The sequence below is a fragment of the Dasypus novemcinctus genome, chromosome 10, assembly GCF_030445035.2.
Source record: "Dasypus novemcinctus isolate mDasNov1 chromosome 10, mDasNov1.1.hap2, whole genome shotgun sequence".
Lineage (NCBI taxonomy): Eukaryota > Metazoa > Chordata > Mammalia > Cingulata > Dasypodidae > Dasypus > Dasypus novemcinctus.
The window spans coordinates 78788950-78806280 of record NC_080682.1 but is presented as its reverse complement, the minus strand read 5'-3'; the positions used below and the strand labels follow the sequence as shown (position 1 = coordinate 78806280).

Sequence of the window (17331 nt, the reverse complement as noted above, 5' to 3'; positions counted from 1 at the left end):
ATTTCTCAGGTTCCAGGAAAACATCCTATGGGGAATTGATTGGGACTGCTTTAAATCTGTAGATCAGTTTATGGTGCATTGCCATGAAATCTCTCTCATTTATCCTTCTTTAACATCTTTTAAGAAAATGTTACCATTTTCTCAATAAGGAACTTGCACATTTTTACTGGATTCATTTCTACGTACCTTATATATTTTCGTTGCTGCCGTTAATAGCCTCGCTTCTAAATTTCACTCTATGTTTGCACGGGTGTCCACCTGACATTTGTATATTCATTTCCAACTACTTTTCTAAACTATTTTACAGATTAAAATAAAATTTTTATAGTTACTTTTGGGTTTTCTACATGAGTAATGAGGACGAATTGCTGGTCCCTATACCTTTGTGAGAATTAGAGAAAGAAACATTGTTGGGAAGGACACACACTCACGGACACTTGGGTGACCAAGTGGGCGCGGGCTGTGCCTGGTGGACCCAGGTCTGTGCCAGTTGCTCAGCGGGGTGAGCCGAGCAGACACTGATTTCAACACTTCTTCCTGCCCCCTTGCTGGGTGCTGATCTGCACATATGGATGTGGTAGCCCTGTGGAAAATCAGGTGACCTGCAAACAATAGTTTTGTTTCTTTCTTTCTACATGATCTAAGATCTCTAATACAATACTGAATAGAAGTGGTGAAAGATTTATTTTGTTTCTGATCTCATAGGAAATGTTTCAACATTTCATCATTATGTTGTTCAGTGGGCTTTTTGCTTTTATTTTTTTGTGAATAATCTTTAATCAACTTAAAGAAGGTACTTCCTATTCCTTGTTTCCTGAAAGGTTTTTTTAAAAAATTAATTATTGAAATATATCACCCCCACACAAATATACATAAACAATAAGTCTATACTAATAGTTGTGAACTTACAAAACAAACATTTATAACATCATATAATTCACCCTTATAATTCACCCTACCACCAACACCTTACATTGTTGTTAAACCTTTTTAACTAATGATTAAAGAGCATTGTGAAAGCATTACTACTAACCAAAGTATTTTCCCCCAACCCTCCCTATTATTATTTTTATACCATTTATATATGAACATACATAAACAATTGCGTGTATAGTAAAAGTTGTGAACTTACAAAGCAAACATGCATAACATCATACAGGAGTTCCATACATCAACCCTCCACCAACACCTTGTATTGTTGTGAGATGTTTAATAAAAATTACGAAAGAATATTGTCAAAATCTTACTACTAATTATAGTCCTTATCTTACATTTGGTGTATTTTCCCCCCAACACACCTTATTATTACTTTTTAAATATATTTTTTATGACGGAAGTTGTAAACTTATAAAACAATCATTCACATTTGCAGAATTCCCAAGCAACACCCTTCTATCAACACACCACACTGTAGTGGAACATTTGTTACAGATAAGATAAAATCATCTGATTGTTACCATGTCCATAGTATATATTTGGCTCACATTTTCCATACTGTCACATTACCAACACAGTACATCTTTGGCATAGATGCAAGAATATTATATTATTATTGCTAACCACAGTCCATGGGTCATTCCAGCTGTATTTTTCCCATGCATTCTCAACACCCTGCAGTAGTGATATACATTTGCTCTAGCTCACAAAGGACACTCTTGCATCTGTACCATCAACCACAATTCTGTCACTTGGCATTTACATACTTAGACTTCCATTTTCAGTCACATCCCCATTTATAAACTAGCTGCTAAAGATAAGAGAGAATTCTGAGAACAACAAGAGAAAAGCAATGCATAACATATAAGGGATACCCAATAAGAGTAAGTACTGATTTCTCACCAGAAACCATGGAGGCAAGAAGACAGTGGTCTGATATATTTAAGATACTATGAGAGGAAAACTTCCAGCCAAGAATTTTATATCCAGCAAGATAGTCTTTCAAAAATGAGGGCAAGATTAGAATATTCACAGATAAACAGAAACTGAGAAAATTTCTAAGCAAGAGATCAGATTTTCAGGAAATATTAAAGGTTGTGCTAGAGTCTGAAAAGAAAAGACAGGAGAGAGAGTTCTGGAAGAGAGTTTAGAAATGAAGATTATCTCAATAAAAGTAAAAATGTCAAAAGAGTGGTGAAAATAAAATATGACCGATAAAACTCAAGTATTCAGGAATAAACTTAACCAATGATGTAAAGCACTTGTATTCAGAAAACTGCAACCCAATGTTAAAAGAAATAAAAAAATAACTGGAACAACATTCCATGCTCATGGATTGGAAGACTAAATATCATTAGGATGCCAATTCTACTCAAATTGATACACAGATTCAATGCAACCCTGATAAAAATTCTACCAGCTTTAAAAAAAAAGTTGAAAACATAATTATCAAATTTATTTGGAAAGGTAAGGGGTCCTGAATGGCCAGAAATATATTAGAAATGGAAAAGCAACCCTCATCTCCAAACTTTGAATCATATTACCTAACTATAATGGTAAAAACAGCATGGTACTGGCATAAAGACAGATACATAGACCAATGGAACCAAATTGATGGTTCAGAAAAATACCCTAACATCTATGGTCATGTAATTTTTGACTAGCCTGTCAAACCTACGCAGCTCAGGCAGAACAATCTGTTCAACAAATGGTGCTGAAAGAACTGGATATCCATAGCCAAAAGAAGGAAAGAGGACCACTATTTCACATGTTATCCAAAAATTAAGTCAAAAGGGATCAAAAACCTAAAAATAAAAGCAAGAACCATACAGTTTCTAGAAAAAATTGTAGGAAAATATCTTCAAGACCTGGTGGTAGGTGGTGGATTCTTAAAAGAGATAAGATACATTTGGCTCACATTTTTCATACTGCCCCATTATCAACACAGAATATCTTTGACATAGATGTAAGAATATTACATTGTTACTGCTAACCACAGTCCATAGGTCACTCCAGTTGTGTTTTTCCTGTGCTTCTCCACATTCTCACTGCCTTGCAATAGTTACATACATTTTTTTTTTTTTTTTTTTTTAGCTAACAAAGGACACTCTTGCATCTGTACCATCAACCATAATTCTCATCCGCCTCTGGGTTTACTGTGCTATTCAGTTCCTAGATTATTCTCTAGCATTCTGTCAACTGATATTTACATTCCTAGACTACCATTTTCAGCCACAACCCAATTTATAAACAAGCTGTTACTCATTCTATGTTGTCATCCACTCTATATATTTCCACACTTTTACAGTAAAGCTAATTAAAACTTCTACATACATTAAACATCAGTAGTCCGTCTCAGTTCTCCTCTTATCTCCTTTAAGAATCCACCACCTTCCACCAGGTCTTGGAGATATTTTCCTACATTTTCTTCTAGAAGCTTTATGGTTCTTGCTTTTCTATTTATGTTTTCGATCCATTTTGAGTTAATATTTGGATAAGGTGTGAAATAGGGGTCCTCTTTCCCTCTTTTGGCAATGGATATCGAGTTCTCTGAGCACCATTTGTTGAATGGACTGTTCCGCCTGAGCTGGGTGGGTTTGACAGGCTAGTCAAAAATCATTTGACCATGGATGTGAGGGTCTGTTTCTGAACTATCAATTTGATTCCATTGATCTATGTGTCTATCTTCATGCCAGTACCATGCTTGTTTTTACCACTGTAGCTGGGTTATATGATACAGAGTCTGGAGATGAGAGTCCTCCAACTTTGCTTTTCCTTTTTAAGACATTACTGGCTCTTCAGGACCCCTTACCCTCCAAATAAATTTGATAATTGTGTCTTCAATTTAATTTTAAAATGCTGGTGGAAATTTTTTTCGGGATGCATTGAATCTGTTTATCGGTTTGAGTAGAATTGACATCTTAGTGATATTTAGTCTTCCAATGGATTAGCATTGAATGTTCTTCCAATTATTTATACCTTTTTAAAAAAAATTCTTTTAACATTGCATTGTCATTTTCTGAATACAAGTGCTTTACATTGTTGGTTAAGTTTATTTATGGATATTTGGGTTTTATCTGTCATATTTTATTTTCAACACTTTTTTTTGACACTTTTAGTAACGTTTGTTGATATAATCTTCATTTCTAAACTCTCTTCCAGGCCTCTCTCTCCTGTCTTTTCTTTTCAGGCTCTAGCACACCTTTTAGTGTTTCCTGAAAATCTGATCTCTTAGTTAGAAAGTCTCTCAGTTTCTGTGTATCAGTGAATATTCTAAACTTGCCCTCGTTTTTGAAAGACTATCTTGTTGGATATGAAATTCTTGGCTGAAAGTTTTTCCTCTGTAGTATCTTAAATATATCATACCTTTGTCTTCCTGCCTCCATGGTTTCTGGTGAGAAATCAGCACTTGATCTTTTTGAGTATCTCTTCTATGTTATGCATTGCTTTTCTCTTGCTGTTCTCAGAATTCTTTGTTTGTCTTTGGCATTTGACATTCTGATTAGTATGTGCCTCGGAGTTGGTCTATTTGAATTTTTTCAGACAGTACTATGTTGTGCTTCTTGGGCATGAATATCTATGTACTTCAATAGTATTGGGAAATTTTCTACCATTATTTCTTCAGATATTCTTTTTGCCCCTCTTCCCTTCTCTTCTCCTTCTGGGACACCCATGACATATAAGTTTGCATGTCTCTTGCTGCCATTTAGTTGCCTGAGACCTTGTTCAATTTTTTCCATTCTATCCTTCATCTGTTCTTCTGTATGTTCACGTTCAGAGGCCATTTTCTTCAAGCTCACTAATCCTTTCTTCTGTCTCCTCAAATCTGCTATTACATGATTCCATTTTATTTTTAATTTTTTTTGAATGGTGTATTTTTTTTAACCCCCCTCCCCACCTTGCAGCTTTTTTGCTTGCTCTCTGCTTTCTGTGTCCATTCACTGTGTCTTCTTCTGTATCTGTATTTTTAAAATTTTTATTTATTTATTCACACCCCCCCTTGTGGCTTGCTTGCTGTCTGCTCTCTCTGTCCATTCACTGTGCAGTCTTCTGTGTTTTTGCTTGTCTCCTTTTTTGTTGTGTCACCTTGCTGAGTCAGCTTTCTGCTGCACTTATAGGCCGGGTGGCAATCCGCAGTGCTTGTGGGCTGGTGGCTCTCTGCAGTGTGTGGGTGAGCCTGCCTTCAGAAGGAGGCCCTGGGATGTGAACCCAGGGCCTCCCATATGGTAGACGGGAGCCCATCTGATTGAGCCACAGCCACTTCCCTCCGTTTTATTTTTTATTTCATTTATTGCACCTTTCATTCCCATAAGATCTATTTTTATGTATGCTTTCAAATTCTTCTTTGTGCTCATCCAGTATCTTCTCAGTATCCTTAATCTCTTTAACCATTTCCCTGAATTTGTTAAGGAGATTTGTTTCAACATCTATGGTTAGTAGTCTCAACTCCTTTATGTCATCTGGAGGCTTATCTTGTTCCTTTAACTGGGCCATATCTTCCCGTTTCTTGGTGTGGATTGTAATGTTTTGTTGGTATCTTGGCATCTGGCTTACTAGAATATTCTGGGGGCAGTTTTTCTCTTTAGGGCTTCCTGCCCTTTCTCCCTTGCTGATTGTGCAGTAGGAGCCAAGGATGTAGTTGGTGCTATAAGCTTTGGAGGCTCAAGCTGCCCTCATTGCCCCAGGGACTGACAAAGCTTCTCCCAACTTTCTCCTTTGATAGGGATAGGGACAGAGTCACAGCTGTGTGGAATAATCCACATCATGTAGGCTTAGACTGTAGTTGCCCAGCGAGACTGATGAAGCTCTATGCCCCTTTCTCCCCTGCATGGGGCAGGGATGGACCTGCAGATATGAGCAGCAATCTATGTAGTGCCCAGCCAAGATGACCGCAGTTGCCCTGGTAGACTTACAATTATTCAGTCTGTGCCAGCCAAAGTACCTGCAGTTACCTGGATAGGCTGGTGCAGGGTCCATCAGTTTCCTCCCTGCCAGAGGTAGGGCTGAAGGTTAGGCTAGGGCTGCAGCCAATCTGGGTGAAAGAAACCGGTCTTTACCATCACTGTGATCTTCAGTCAGCCTGGCTTCCCCTCATGCTGGGGGTGGAGTCAAAATGGTGGCTACTGGCCTCTTTCTGACTTAAACAGTTTCAAACTTTAGCTGTTCTTAGGACTATACTTTAGCCCACTGAATTTACTAATAAGTAGCTGAAATCGGTGGCCAACTGTCTCTTCCTCCCCTGTTTTTGGGAAATCGAGTTTCAAATTCCAGCCCCACAGAATAGCTCCAGGGGGCTTGTGCTGCCAAAGTAGGATGATCACTGGCCTCTGTGGCATGGTCTGTAGTTTCTCGGACAGGCTGGTGCAGGTCCCCCAGCTTCCTCTCTGCCGGAGGTATGGGTGGTGCCTAGGCTAGAGCTGTAAACTGACCTGAGTATAAAGAAGCTGGACCCCACCAACACTGTGATTTTCAGTCCCCCCTGTTTTCCCTTGTGCCAGGCACGGAGTTAAGATAGCAGCTACTGGCCTCTTCTGACTTGGACAGTTTCAAACTTTAGCTGTCCTTAGGATTATACTTCAGCCCACTGAATTTGCTAATCAGTAGTTGAAGTTGGTGTCAAACCATCTCTTCCTCCCCAGTTTTTGGCAAGTGGTGCTTCCAATTCCAGCTGCGGAACAGCTCCTGAAGCGGCTTGTGCCTCCAGTGGAGGATGGGCACTGGTCTCCGTGGCATGGAGCACTCTACTTACAAGTCTTCTCTGCAGATGAGCAGTCTCCTCCTTCTATTCCTTCAAGAATGTTGCAGGATGGTCTTCTAGTGTCCTGGAGCCCCCAGACAGGAGCTTCAGATAGCTCTGGGTGTTTACTAACTGCCCTATAGCAGGAGCTGACTCTAGGAGCTCCTTACTCCGCTGTCATCTTGCTGATTGTCCAATCCCTTATATTTTTTATGTAACATTTATGTAATCTAAAGCTTCTTCAAAAATAAAAAAATTAATTAAATAGAAAAGAAGATACACAGAAGAAGATGCAGAAGAGAGAGAGCTCCAGAGACATGAAAGAAGACCAGAAATATCAAACTCTGTCATGTTTGATCTAGGGGCCCCAGAGCAAGCTGAGCCATTGGCCTAATAGTTTACAGCTGACCTTGTGAAGAGACCAGAGCAGCTGAGCACCTGAGAAGGCCAGGAAAGAAATTTGCCCTATGCTGTCCTGTAGCTGAGAGAGAGGAAGGCTGAACCCTCACAGATAACAGCAGCCATCTTGCTTCAGTACTTGGCAACTGACTTGTGGTGAGAAAGTACCTCTTAAGGTATCTTGAGTTGGATGCTTTAGGGTCTTGTAACTGTAAAATTTTACCCCAAACAAATACCTATTTTTTAAAAGATTTATTTTTTATTTATTTCTCTCCCCTTCCCCTGCCCCCCCAGTTGTCTGCTTTCTGTGTCCATTTACTGTGCGTTCTTCTGTGACTGCTTCTATCCCTTATCAGTGGCACTGGGAATCTGTGTTTCTTTTTGTTGTGTCATCTTGTTGTGTCAGCTCTCCTTGTGTGCGGCAGCATTCCTGGGCAAGCTGCACTTTCTTTCATGCTGGGCAGCTCTCCTTTCAGGGTGCACTCCTTGTGTGTGGGGTTCCCCTATGTGGGGGACACCCCTGTGTCGCAGGGTACTACTTGTGTGCATCAGCACTGTGCATGGGCCAGCTGCACATGGGTCAAGGAGGCCCAGGGTTTGAACTGCGGACCTCCCATGTGGTAGGCGGATGCCCTATCCATTGGGCCAAGTCTGCTTCCCAATAAATACCTTTTATAAATGCCAATAAAATTCTGGTACTTTGCACCTGCACCCCTTTGACAGACTAATACAATTTTTTTTTATTACTCATTTATTTTTTCTTTTAGATATTTGGAGGGAAAATGTCTATTTCTTTACCTGTGTCTATTCTTTTTGTTGTGTTCTCTAGATATTTTAGCATTAATAACAACCTAAAAAGTCTAAAGTTAATTTCCATCTCCAATTTCCTTCCCCGCCAATAAAGAAACTTAGAGCATTTTAATCTACTATATTCATTCCCTTTTGAATTTACATATAATGTATTTTAAAATTTATCTTTTTTTTCTTATCCCACAAATGAGGTATTATAATTTTGTCTCATGATTGAAATTTTTTGGATTTATACACATAGTTACAAATAAGTTTACTTACCATTCATTCTTGTATCCCAAACCTTCCATCTGACACTATTTTTTCTGCCTGAAGTAAATTCTTTAGATCTTCCTTGTAGCATTGGTTTTTTGCTCATTTAAAAATGTCTTTATTTCATCCCAATTCTTGAAAGAAAATTTCTCTGGCTGTAGAATTTTAGGACAATTATTTTATGTAAGCAGATATTTCTCCCTTGTCTGCTAGCTGCCATTTTTGCTTTAAGAGGACATCTGTGCTCCACCTGATTGGACTGAGGCTGTGGTGGGAGAGAGGATGCCATCGTCTGATTCCTGGAAGACAGTAATGCTGGACAAATGGCGTCAGGGAAATTGAAAATGGCACTTCACCTATCCTAGGCCTATAGTGGGAAATGTCACGTTTTGATACTTTTGTTATGGATGCCTTTTTACATGCATCTGTGACCTGGATAGCTTTGTTCTTAGTTTTTTTCAACTTCAGTGATGTGACTTAGCCACTTAAGAGTATGCCTATCAAGGGTTCTGGGCACCATGGGCCATTTCTCCAAAAATTCTATCCTCCTTTCACTCGAGATCCAAATTGAGTATTAGAGCTACAGTTCAAAGCAAACAAGATTGGTGACATGAGAGATAATCAGATTTATGATCCAGGAAAAGGCAACATGAAATTCTCCCCTGAGTTGGTTATGATTTTTAATGAACATGATCAGGAGTTGAGAGACTTGGGCTCTCAAAAGCATGCCTCTAATATACTTATCAGTAACCACTTGGGCTACCATAGAGATGTGTCTGGTACAAGGGATGCAATATGTAAAGAAAAGTCTTACCCAACTGATCTTTCAGTTGCTAGCATTGTTATTTGTTTCTACAATGAAGCTTTTTCTGCCTTGCTCTGGATAGTGCACAGTGTCATGTCATAAATCATACTCCACCACATCTTCTTCATGAAATTATTCTAGTGGACAATGATAGTGATTTTGGTAGGTAGTATTATAATTGGTAATATTGAACCTAAGCTCTTTTTCACTGTGGTATTGAAGATGGAGAAACGTTGAGTTCCTCTTAAGTTCTTTGCTATGATGCATAAAATAATTTATGAACACACCATTTTGGTTAGGCCAGGGAAAAGAATTTATTTGGGAACTGAGGGAAAGAACAGTGCTTGCCTGAGAAATGGGAGAGAAAGATGGAAATACATGCCAAGATTTGGCATGGGCCCCTCTAGGCTCTGAGAGAGTGCTCTGCCTTATGTGATTGCCTTTTAAACTGTTAATTATTCCACTACCTTGATAATGATAAGGGGATGGGCCCCAGTGGTTTTACTCCACTTATGGTAAGGGCCAATGATGAGGTCTTTTTGAAATATCTGGGGCAAGGGGAAGTCCCAGAAAGAGAAACTGGAACCTCAAGATTAAACTCAAGGTCCCAGCAATGTGTTGCAGCCATATTATACGGTATGGGACCTTTTGAGATTGACTCTTTTCCATTTACCATAATGTCTTAGTTTATATTTACCTAATCTACTACATCAGCTGTTCCCTAATTAAAAGTGGATTGTATTCTGATAGTTCTTTTATTTGAAATGTTGCCCACTCATATCCATAGATACACTGTTTTGGAGATTTCCAAGTAACTCTAAGTGCTTTGCAGTTACTAGTTATTTGTGAATCAATGTATATATTTTGTCAATAAAAGTAATACAATCATTTACAGAACATACAGAAAATAGAGAAGACATCAATCACAGTTACTGTTAGCATTTTGAAATAATTCTTTTACATGGATCTTTTTATGTTTTTATTATACTTCAAATGTTACCCTTTAAAAAATATTATATAAAGCTCAGTGATGAATATATTTTTTTCCAAGCAGTTTTATTGAAGCCTAATTGTCATACAGTAAAATACAAAAGTTCAAGGTGCACAGTTTGATAATTTTGAAATATGTATACACCGATGAAACTATCACCTGATCAGGATAATGAGAATATCTGTCCACCAACCCCCGAATTTCCCATAATGTAATCCCCTCCCTCCCCTTTTTCCTCAGCCCCTCATCCAAAATATTGCTATATGTTAATTTTCTAGAATTTTGTATAAATGAAAGTATATAGAATTTACTATTTTTGGTCTGACTTCTTTCATTCAGCATTATTAATTTGGGATTCATTCATGTTTTTGCATGTATCAATATTTCTTTTTTATTGACTGAGTAATAGTTTATCATATGATTATACCACAATTTGCTTATTTATTCACCTCTTAATAGTCATTTGGGATATTTCTAGTTGTTGGCTCTTATAAATATAGTGGCTGTGCACCTTTGTTTGCAAGTCTTTGAGGGACATAGTCTTTTGGGTAAATATGCTACAGTGGAATGGCTGGATCTTATCATAGATATGTTTTGATTCACTTGTGTTTAAAATTAAGGGGTATGAAACAGGTCTGAGGATTCCAAATGGGTTGCAGTGCAGTCGCTCCTCAAGGAGGGAGTGTAGGTGGTCCTGGTCCACATCCCAGGAGAGAGGACACAGGCGTTCCAGAAAGGTCCAGGTCCCAGGAAAGAAAGCAGAGAAGTTGTTCTTGATTCCTGCACAGAAGACACACCATATGTCCAAGACGACACAGATCTACATCTCCTTCCCCTTCTCCACTGAAGGAAGAGATGAGGAAAAGAAAGAAACAAAAGAAAGAGCAAAGAATGGCAGATTACAGAGGAGGACACAGAGGACAAAACAGAAGAAGAAATATAAAGGATGAAATTAATGGGATTTGCCTCCTGTGTCTACAAAAGGGAAAAAGGTGGACAGCTATGTAAAAGCCTGTGCCATAAATGTGTCTCAGAAGAGGAAGTACAGGTGGTACGTGAATAGAAAAGGTGGATTCAGCAGACCTTTGGACTTCATTGCCTGAGAATTGCAATGCTGAAGAATGATTTTTTCCCTCATCTTGGTTAAAGGAATGGATTTTGTTTTTCGTATTTAATATGCATCAAAAAACAGACTCTCAGTTCTTCCTCCTACTTAATGAAGTGTGCAGTTCACTTACTCTGCCTCAAAAGAAGAAAGATTGAATATTACATTTTTTTTTCATGTAGGAAATGTCATTTGGGTCAATTGTCAACCCCATTTTGTTTGTCCATATTCCTTTGGAAGCTTATACCAGCTGCCCTTCGTTTTTGTCTTGACTGCTTGTTCGGACTTTTTTGTTTTCATTTTTTTTCCTTAACAAATCAATTTTATTGACACATATTAATAAAGCATACCTCATCCAAAGTGTAACAACAGCCACAATAAAAGAGGTAATCTGTCTTATATCCTTTTTCCTTTGGATGATTTTAAGATCTTCTCTGTCGTGGTCTTTAGTCTTATGGGCTATCTAGGGTATGTATATATTTTTAAATTTATTTTGCTTGGCATTCACTGGGAATCCTGGATTTGAAACAGTCATCTTTCAACAATTCTGGGAAAAATTTCAACCAGTCTTTCTTTGAGTATCAATTTTTCCCTGTTTTGTCTCTTAACTCCCTCTAGGAATCTGATTAAATGTTTGTTAGACTACTTCATTCTCTATTCCTTAGCTTTAGTTCTCTCATATTTTTCTCTTTACTTGTCTCTCTGACTACATTTTAGATAATTTCTTTTGCAGTCAAATGCCCTACCCTCTGGCTGCATTTTGCTCTTTCTTTTAATATATAACAATCTATTATCATCTGTGATTAATGTGTCAAAGAATTTCTAATTTTAATTGTTATATTTTTAATTTGTTGAAATTCTATTTAGTTATTTCTCAAATCTGCTTGATCAATTTTTGGAGGAAGAAATTGGTGTAGGTTAGGGTGATTGTAGAGGGCCTCCAAGCTGAGGTAGGATTAAAGTTGAATCTTGAAGGATTCAAGATAGAAAAAGAGAGTAGAGGGATTTCAGTCTGGATGGGTGGAGGTCTCATGACCAATGCATAGAGTTATGGAAGTGCAAGATATTTTGTGTATACTGTAGAATACTCTGTTGGGGAATGGACTAACATGTTGAGCTCCTACTCTGTGCTAGAAACTGTACAAAGCACTGTTCATATGTCACTGTGACATGTGTCATAGAGGCAGAAATGTGCCTTGATTAGATCATGTTGGGTGAATGGTATGTTTTTAATATTTGATCTCTTGTGTGACCCAAATCATTAACTCAAATAGACTTATGTGGAACTTATGTGTGATTCTGTGTATCTGATAATCCTGACCATTCTGTACAAACATAAAGGATTCTTTATATGAAGATGTTATGACAATGACAATAGGACTTGTTGAAAAAGATTGTGTTGTGCTTATATACAGTGGCTCTGGAGTGGGTTCTGATTCTTTACCTTTGGTTCCTTTTCACTAATGAGCTGTTAAGAACCTACGCCATTGTGGCTGAGGATGGTTCAGCCTGCATTCTCCTTTGACTGACCCATACTACTTTGGTTACTTAGGGTATGAACTGGGATGTTGTTTCTTCAGGGTAAATGTTATGAATCACATGGTATGCTTGTTTTCTATGTAATGGGCCTTTGCCAGATTTTTTTCCATGGAAGTTTTTGCTTCTTACCAATAATTCAATATATTCTGCTTTTAAATCCCCTTAGGTGGAAAGCTTCCATCTGGGTCTGAGGTCTGGGTAGAAAATGGATCCTTCATTGGGCCCAAAGATGGAGACCATGGTATTTCCTATTAACTAGCCTCTTGGTTAAAGTAGCTTATGCTATTACTATTTTACTTGCTATTTATTATCATGTGGCTGGCTCCATCTTATGTGATTTTAATAATAACCCTTAGAGTAGGTTCTATTCCCATTTTTCAGTTAAAGAAGCTGAAGGTCAGAAAGGCCTACTTAGAGGCAGAATTGGAACTGGAATCCCAAATCTGATATTTTGGATTTCCATTCCCTTGCCAAGTTACCTTCCAAATGTTTATTGAAAAAACTCCCATTTGGAGGAATTGGGGAGAAAATAAGATCTGAGAAGAAGTCTGAATTATCACAGTTGTTGATGTGGCATATCTGCTCACAGCTTTAAAATTAAGAGAAAACTATACCCATGAAATCATAAAAGACTGTACTGTGCTCTCTTCTATATTTTCTTTCTTAAGAGTATAGCAAACCCTCACCTGGGTCTTCATCATGACTCAGAGAGATAAATAGTTTGCCCAGTTTGACCTCTGAGTATGATTTATGAAACAGGATATATCCAAATTTTCACCACATTGGAGCTATTCAATTTTCTCTAATGGCCTTTATGTGAGAGTTATGTCTATTCATGGCAGCCACAACCAGTAAGTCATTAGCTTAAAGTATGCTGGTGTTAATTTTAGTATCGTGGAACTTGGGCCCAGTGCAAGAGGTGTCTTGCTTTTGCAAATCAAAGCTAAGGAATATTTGATCAGTTGGCTAACATTATCATCAGAAAAAGTCAGAAAGTAAGAAAGGATAATTTAAAAGTTAAAGCATTAAAAACAGTTGAATAAGGTGGGCATAGTATGAGAGGTGGTAGAACTCTTCAAACTCCAAAATTAAGGGGCAGAGCCCAGATTTAGGTGAGCCCCTCTCTACCTGATGCAAGGTCCTCTGAGCAACCAGCCAGGGTCTTCAGGTCTGGAGGGGACTAGGTCTGCCCCTATGAGCCTGGTATCTGTTCTGCTTATTTTCTGGACTCTGTCACCTGACAGCTGGGAGGGGCCATTGGAGCTTCCTTCAGGGAGCCAGAGTTCTCTATATTTCATCAGGCTCTGTTCATTCAGCAGGGTTGGGTGACAGCTTGCCTGGTTTCTTGCAGCACCCTTGGGAATGAAGATTCTTAAAGTATCTGTTGCAGGTTGCTGGAGAACCCAGCTAGCAATGTTGAGATACCTCTGATGACTATCATCACCTTCCTACAGGTCAAGTAGAGGCCCAGGTTGGGAGTGAGGAGGAGACTCTGTCATTGCCTCCCAAAACTCTTAGCAGACTTCTTTCCACTCCCAAGTTTCTGCTACTCCATTCCTAGGGGTTTCAGACTCTCTAGGAGGTTTACAACTGCCTTTTTTTCCCCTTCCTTTTTCTTTTTAAAAATTTATTATTTTCTTGTTTTTAAAGAAGTTTTAGATTACATAAATGTTACATCAAAAATATGGGGGACAGAAGATGTGGCTCAAGTGGCTGAGCACCTGCTTCCCACATATGAGGTCTGGGGTTCAATCCCTGGCCCTGGTACTCACATACACAAATATATATATATACACATATGGGATTCCCATATACCTCGGCCCCCCCATCCACACTTTCCCCTATTAATAACATCTTTCATTAGTGTGGTACATTTGTTACAATTGATGAACACATATGGAGGCATTGCTGTTAACCATGGACTATAGTTTATATTACAGTTTACACTTTGCTTTGCACAATTTTATAGGTTTTGACAAAATGTATAATGGCCTGTATCCATTATAGCAATGTCATGCAGGACAATTCCAATGTCCTAAAAATGCCCCCATGTTATACCTCTTCTTCCCTCTTCCTTTCCTGAGAACCTCTGGTGGCCCCTACCTTTATATCAATGATACAAGTTCTTCCATTACTAGAATAATAATAAGTCTACTTTAGTCCATAGTTGCATTTGCCCCTTATGTTTTTTCATTCGTCAGTCTTGAGGATTTGGGGATGGTGATGCCTGCTCTGTTTCTGAATGAGAGGGGCCTTAGATCCCATGGGGAAGATGGATGGAGCTGCCTTGCCTGCAGTTGTAGATACTCTCTGTTTTTTTGGGATGGATGTTGTGCCTCATCATCCTTTTGTTGATTGTCCTGGGTGATTCCAATGAACTGAAGAATAGTTGTTTAAACTCTGCTAAGATTCAGGGCTCAACCAGCATATAAATTGATCAAAGATTTAAGTCTCTGAGACACATATTTAACAAGTATAGTGCCAATTATAGGTTCAAATAAAAGGGATAGAAGAGCCATGTGTAGGGAAATTATAAATGAGTCTAACTTTGCTGCACTGGTGAGCATATATTCCAAAGTAAGGTCCACTGACAGGGTGCCAAATTCCGGAGCTTGTCTGCTCTGCCCATAGTGTCTAGAAGTCTCTAGAGCCCTTAGGAGCCCTGCTGTTTGAGACACTGTTTACTGTAGCAGTCAATGAGATCCTGCTGAGAAGTGCATATGCATGACCTCTGGAATGACCTCCTAACTCACTTTGAAATCCCTTAGCCATAAAAACTCATTTGTATTTAATATTTCTCTCTTTTGGTCAAGGTCTTTTGCCAGATTATCACTAGTTGGTACTTGGTAATAATCCCTTGGTGCCAGGGAGGCTCATCCCAGGAAACAACTGCCTCTTAAATGACCTTCTGCTGCTAGTCCCACCTCCGGGAGTCCATCTACTTCACAGGTTGCCGCATGAGATCAAACTTCTCTCTGGTGCTTTTATTCTCCTGCCCCAATAACTTCAATTGCTCTCTACCACCCACAGGATAGAATTCAAAGAATCTGCTCCTTTCACACCCAGGGCTATAGAGACTCCTCTCCTCTAGTACCCCTGGGAGGGATCTGAGCCCCTAAATGTGCCCTATATTATCCTTTCTCCTTGCCATGGCTCAGACTGCTCTCTTGGCCCTGAATGCCCTTGTCCATCTTTATCTGTCAAAATCACACCTTGTATTTCATGCCCAGCTCAGATATCACCTCTTCCAAGAAGCGTGCCTACTCCCCCAGCTTTCTGTGTTCCCACGGTACTGGGGGAGTTTCTTCTAAACTCTACTACCAGCCCAGAATGTTCTGTCTACCTAGAAAGACTTGCAGTTCCCTGATCTTAGCATACTCACACCTCTGTGCCTTCCACAAGCCTTTCTCTCAGCCTGGTATGCTCTTCCTGCCATCCTCTTCCCTTTTCTCATATTTCCACATTCTTCTTTCAAGTTTCAGCTTTGAGTCATATCTTGAGAAGCTTTCCACTACTCCCTCTCCCCACCTTCCATTCTGATCTAATACTCCTTAGTAGCCTTCTGGGCTCCTAGGCATCCTCTTGAAGACCTGTTACTGAAGTTTTTATATGACATTGTTACTTCTGCTGACCCATCTGTCTGTCTGGGATAACATGGCGGGGGGTGGGGAGAGAGGCTACCTGGCTGGGTAGGATGAGGCAGTGAGCACTCTATGAACTCAGGAGGCACAGGTGGCTTTGTCTCCACAGATGTGAGGATGCGGAGACTTTCAATGCACAGGGTGTATAGTGTGCAAAAGGCCCTCCCACAGTCCTCTCCCTGAGTATTTGTATCAATGTGGTGGTGAAATAGTTACCTTTGTCTCCAGTTTACCAGTATTCATCCATCCAGTCAACAAGTATTTATTGATCATTCTGCAGACATTGTGTCAGGTGTGGGGATTCAACAGTGAACAGGACAGACCTCTAGTTCCTGGGATCCTCAGAGGAGAAAGATGTTAAGCTGCCAATTTCATAGTTAACTATCAAATTACAATTGTAATGTGTTCTGTAGGGGAGAAATAATAAGGGGCCCAAGGGATCATATAACGAGGGACTTGAGTGAATCCACAGGTCAGGAAAGACTGCCGTGAGGAAGTGGCATTTGTGCTGAGATCTGAAAGAGCATAGGAATAGCTTGGTGAGGGAAGGCCTGTCTAGTTAGAGGAAGGAACACTGTGAAGGAGCTTGGCAGGAGGAGGCATGACTTGCTGGGGACTTAATACCAGCTAGTGTGGCTGGAGGCCAGAGAAGTAGACTGGGTGACAAGAAGAGATGCTGGATAGGTGGGTGGGACCACCATTCCTGCAGAGCCAAGTAGGCCACGGTGGGTTTTGATCTTTGTCTTATTGCAATGGAAAGCCAATGAAGGGTTTTAAACAGTGGGGTGAAGTGATTAGATTTGTGTTGTAGATCACTGCTTGTTGTGGGCAGAACAGTTTGGAGAGGAGTAAGTGATGAAGCAAGGAAATCACAAGGAGGCTCTTACAGAAGTCCAAGTGAGAAATGATAGTGCCTTGACCAGAGAGGTGGCAGTGGGGATGGAGAAACGTGGAGGATGAGGGACAGGGACATGTCGTGGGCAATTCTCAGCTCTGGCATCCAGAATATAACTTTCTGGATTCTCAATTTTGTGCATTGTGCAGGCTGTGGTAAGTACATGGGATACAGCAAAGTGTGCTCTGCATGCCAGACTCCACTGACCTGCAACAACCACA

General features: G+C 39.6%; 1 protein-coding gene and 1 pseudogene across 1 annotated transcript in view; both read left to right on the top strand.

Moving 5' to 3' along the window:
* Nucleotides 1-17331, top strand: part of INSC (INSC spindle orientation adaptor protein) — a 143623-nt gene that overhangs the window by 20197 nt on the left and 106095 nt on the right. The window lies entirely within an intron of this gene.
* LOC111758912 (polypeptide N-acetylgalactosaminyltransferase 11 pseudogene) lies at nt 6250-9109 on the top strand (annotated as a pseudogene).